This window comes from Trematomus bernacchii, unplaced genomic scaffold (assembly GCF_902827165.1).
Source record: "Trematomus bernacchii unplaced genomic scaffold, fTreBer1.1, whole genome shotgun sequence".
Lineage (NCBI taxonomy): Eukaryota > Metazoa > Chordata > Actinopteri > Perciformes > Nototheniidae > Trematomus > Trematomus bernacchii.
In genome coordinates, this window is record NW_022988007.1 from 2,112,210 (window position 1) to 2,118,209 (window position 6,000).

Here is a 6,000-nt window from a genome sequence, read left to right on the forward strand (position 1 = left end):
CGAAAGGTAGGATACACGAGAGCACACTACTCGCGCATCAGACCTCCGCCCCCAGCTGCACAGCCTCTGCTCACTGCAGCTGATCTTACCGTTAAAGGAGGATCAGAGTCATTAAATGTTTAAAGTGCTTCATTAAGAGTAAAATATATTAAATCTCTTAAACGAATCAGGAGATCGAACTCTATAAAAACATTAAAGTGTGTGAAATATACTTACAAATTCTATAATAATTTTTTGATTATAAAATAATAACGTACAGTTCTTACTTGTGGTTTGTGATGCATGTGTGGTCAACCCTGTCTCCTAGAAATTACGTTCCCACAAAACTAAACTGCATTCTCAAATACGTTTCGCAAGAAACGTATTTCCTTCCACGTTACGTTTGTTATGAACATATCTTAAATACGTTTATTTTCTACATATCTTCTAGAAACCTATTTTCTCTCATATGACGTTTGTTATGAACGTATCTTAAATACGTTTGCTTTCTACCTATATTTGCCATTTCTTTTCTAGCTTATAATAATGATAATAGTCATTTATTAATATCATTTTAGAGCAAACTTATTTTCGCGCTGGCTGGCGGCTGACTTTTCAGTTGACCAAATCCGTTATTATGCTGGTTAATGCTTAATAATCACAATATTGTTTGTAGTTGTTTCATACAGCATTCTCAATTACGTTTAACAAGAAACGTCTTTTGTCCCACGTTACGTTTGTTCTGAACATATCTTAAATACGTTTGCTTTCTACCTATCTTTGACATTTCTTTTCTAGCTTATAATAATGATAATAGTCATTTATTAATATCATTTTAGAGCACACATTTGAAATCGACGATCGGGCTTGATATCCTATGGTTAAATTAAAATCAGTAGGCGAGGCTGTAATTTCGCCAGCTGCGAGGCAGAGTTTTAACATGCCAAAAAGCTGCTGTGTCGTTTATTGCACCTCAAACACCTCAAACTTCCTCTAAGGACAGCAGAAGAGCTCTGTGGCTTCAGGCTTGATCACCGTTCAAATGACAGCGTTGGTTTCCCCAAAAGTGGGTGGGGCTGTGACGTAGATTTTACTCTCATCTATTATTCAAAACCATTCTATTTAATCCAAACGTAAATTACATGCCAGTGTTTTATCTTTTTATTAAGCGATTTGTTTATGTTATTTAACTCATAGATATATATAAACATATGTTTTTATATATATCTATGGTTTAACTGGGAATGTTTTCACATTGAACCGGAAGTACGTCACTTCACTTTGTCTTCTTCGTCCCTTTTACGTTCCAGACAATGCATGGCTCAGCGTAACAGACTGAACAGCGACCCCAGGTGTGTCTACATTGGAATTACATCTTCATTACTGAAGGAAAAATACTTTACCTTGTGTTTGTTAACTGGGTTTTTAATGCAGTTGGCTTTTCTTAATGGTTACAATATTGCTATGAGTTACAGTATATATCTGAAGCAAATTATGTTTCTGAAGATGTGTAGTCAATTCCACCCTTCAATGTAGCATAAATGTGAACTTTCATTACAGGAACAATACCGGAAACAGACGTAGGAAAGATCCTCAGCTCGCTGATTGGATGTTTTAGCCGCAATGCACGTTGGGATATGGTGTTTATGCGATGTGAAATCCGAAAACATTAAAAAAAATAATAATAATACTTTATTCCGAGTGTTCTTGCTTTTCTCTTTGAAAGTCATCACATAACGGCATTGTAATACACGGTTCGGCTGCATTAAATATTACACATCTGCCATAGTTCTTTATTTATAGAGCCCTGATGAGAAGACTTCTGGACAAACAGGAAGAACTGCCGCCGAAACTGAATACGTGACGTGGATCATAAATATATCAACAATTAAACAACATCTTACATTTCTTTTCACAAAATACGTCTCCTTGCAGTATCAATACTAATACGGCTGACTTTTATATTTGATCCAATTGGTAGATAGGTTATATTTACACCATAACGGTGCACAGCTGATAGAAAAGGACTTGTAGTTTTTAAAGATATTACTGATTTTCTTTGAATATAAGAATGTAAATACTGAGTTGAGAGAATAGTCAGGGGATTTGGGTGATGGGAGACACATCTATGGAATCACAATTTCAATAACTTACCATTAAATGACGGATATACCTTTCTGTCTGTGATGTTTTACAAATCAGATATTAATGTGTAGAAGTAAAACATGAGAAATAATATAGCAATATCCTGTACAATTATGTAAAAACATGAATAAAACTACACATCTTCAGATGTTATACATACATAAGTGTCCTACACTAACAAAGTTATTATTAGTATGCTGTGTGTACCTTGTGTGCACCGCCTAGTGGTTAAAGCACGTTATTTAATTATTTTTGTTGAATAATGTTATTTTTGTTGAATAATGTTATTTGATGAATAAAATATTAAGAGTACATACTTTCATAGGGGGAAAGTAGAAGGTCAATGATAGAAATATAGAATATAAAAAATCAAGAAGATACTGTAAGTGATCTCTACAATAAAACAGTTTAGTGCCTGATATTAATATGAGGATGTGCAAAACAGACAAACTAATTAACCTTTATTAACACATTAAAGAACACTTTAGGTTTTCTTTCAAATAAGAAAAAAGCTTTGGGGGTATCTATCTACAGATAAATATTAAGCCTGACAAAGTACTTAACGTCTAATATATTGCTTTCCTGCAATGTTAACTGTGTTGAAGCACTTATTTTAACTGATATTATATATATATTAATTATACTCTTATGTATGTAGATAGTATAAGACATGTGCAGAATTTGAGTTTAATGGTGGAGGAATACACACATATTGATAGATGTCTTGTAATGCACTGTTGAGGAACCTGTGACCAAAGTTTTTCATTAATTGCATAACTTCAACATAGTTGTGTATATGATATGTCAATAAACCTTAGAAAATCTTGAAAGGGATGTGCAAAATAGCTATTATATACAGTCTTTAATTAACTATTAGTAGAGAATAACGAGTAATGAATATACTTTATAGAGATCTGCAGATAAATGTTTAGTCTTCTCAAGCACCAACTAATATCTCTCCTGATTGTTGGCACTTGACAATCACCTTTCCCTGAATTTTACTCAGGTGTAACTAAAGTCTGCTTTAAGGGTTGTTTATATTTCACATCATTAATCAGAATCTGCAAAGTAACTAAAATAAATGTAGTGGAGTAAAAATACCAGGTTAACCTCTGAATTGTAGTGGAGTAGAATTACAAAGTAACAATGAGCTGGCATGTGGGTATATATTAATGCTTCCCATTATGGACACAAGCGATTTTCACCCATTTATTAATTACATGTTTTACATTTGTACACACCAATTTGTTTCCTATCCCCTAAACCTCCAGGGCTGTACACAGTTTAATACAATCAACTTCTAATTTTGGGAAAAACGAAAACGTCTTTTAAAACTACAAATCCCAGTAGAGACGTGCCATAGAACATGTTGCAAAACACAATAGCCAGCATCTGTAGTTCTGGGGGGGCGTTCGAGTCCAGTTTTGGAAAGTCTGCCGTGGTTTCGTTCCATTTCAAAGAGCTGTTTGGCGCTCGGCGTAACCTTGGCGCACTGCCACTCCAACATCCAATCCCAGAGCTTGAAGATTAATCACGGGGTTTGTCAACGGGACTGTAGTCCCAAACGATAGCTGGGGATTATGGGTAGTGTAGTGTCTTCGGCCATCCTAAATTCTGATTTTTTTTCGGATTTCATATCGCATTAACACCATATCCCGACGTGCATTGCGGCTAAAACATCCAATCAGCGAGCTGAGGATCTTTCCTACGTCACTTTACAGCCCTGCCCACTTTTGGGGAAACCAGCTGTCATTTGAACGGCGATCAGCCTGAAGCCACAGAGCTCTTCTGTTGTATACTGTCCTTTCTTCTTAGAGGAAGTACAGAAACACGTAACTCTGGATTTGTTTTAATGTTTGAGGTGCAATAAACGACACAGCAGCTTTTTGGCATGTTAAAACTATTATTTTCTGCCTCGCAGCTGGCGAAATTACAGCCTCGCCTACTGATTTTAATTTAACCATAGGATATCAAGCCAGATCGTCGATTTCAAATGTGTGCTCTGAAATGATATTTATAAATGACTATTATCATTATTATAAGCTAGAAAAGAAATGTCAAAGATAGGTAGAAAGCAAACGTATTTAAGATATGTTCAGAACAAACATAACGTGGGACAAAAGACGTTTCTTGTTAAACGTAATTGAGAATGCTGTATGAAATGACTACAAACAATATTGTGATTATTAAGCATTAACCAGCATAATAACGGATTTGGTCAACTGAAAAGTCAGCCGCCAGCCAGCGCGAAAATAAGTTTGCTCTAAAATGATATTAATAAATGACTATTATCATTATTATAAGCTAGAAAAGAAATGGCAAATATAGGTAGAAAGCAAACGTATTTAAGATACGTTCATAACAAACGTCATATGAGAGAAAATAGGTTTCTAGAAGATATGTAGAAAATAAACGTATTTAAGATATGTTCATAACAAACGTAACGTGGAAGGAAATACGTTTCTTGCGAAACGTATTTGAGAATGCAGTTTAGTTTTGTGGGAACGTAATTTCTAGGAGACAGCGTTGGTGTGGTAGACCCACAGAACGTCAGACATTTAGGATATATACAAATACGGGTAGCATAACTAATACATATGTTAGTGATTTGTGTCTCTCTTCTGTAGGACAAATTACATAACAACATACAATACAAAAGTATTCAATTGAGATGAGCCTACTGTATCAGTGTATAAACCCTTTGCTTCCAGTACAACACATACATGTATGGTCATTAAGGAAAAACGTACCACTCGGAGCATGGTGTTCAGCGAATTTTCACTTCTTGTCTTTGCTGAAAGGCATGACATGAAATGGACAGAAATATGAATGAGAGATCATTTACAAAGTTAGGTGATACAACTTTACAGAACATTATTTGTACCATTTATAGACCATCAATAAGGTTAGATTTCTACACATAAACAATACTAACAGACAACAGCATCTGAAACCAGAGATACAGAAGAATCCACTATCGTACCAGTATGGAGCAGCTTCTTTAAGACTGGGAGTTTCCTACAACACAAGGTTATAAGGTGATGCAAAACGTAGTCCTGTAATGCTTACAATGACAACAAAAGGTGCAGTGTTGAGGATGGATTGAGGAACCTCACTGCTCCATACTTGTACTGTAGGAGCCAAAACGTTGATTTATTATTTTTATTATTTAACCTGTTTCACACCTTCCCCCCGGTACCGGGCGGATAAACGCGTCATTTGCAGGAAACAACGTCTAAGGAATCTTAATATTGAATAAAACTATGAATGTGTTATATCCATGTAACGGGAAGAAACTCAGCTAACTGATCTTTTTAATTTTTTTTTTCAAAAAAAACCCACAATGCTAGCACTCAGCCTCTGAATTAGCCTCGATCGAAAAAACGGGACCTACAAAGGCACTTAAACTCACTCATAACTCCCTTATTACTTATCCTAGATGCACAACCAAACACTCTTTTTTGGTGTCCTGGAGACACTGAATCTACCGGTGCCCACCTCAACACTCAGTGATAAACATTCGCGACGCTATCAACGAAAGCGTACATCATCACATGTGGAGCTAAGAAGCTAAACATGTAAATATGGCTTACCTTGGTCAAAAGTGGTCTTCAATGGCATTAAAACGATAAAAAAACGATGCTGCAGTTAATCCATAGGTTCATCCTATGTGTCTGTGCCTTCTTTGAAATTATTTCTGATAATCCATAAGCAATACAACTGCGTTTTAGTTTCCAAACTCCAGAAGGAGACATTCCTCCAGTTTAGTTTCGCTTTCCACACGCGAAGCGGCCACATTTTTTCTTTACAATGTATGTGTATGTGAGTCTCCTCCTTCGATTCTATTGGCTCTAACGGTCACAAGGGTATGTCAAC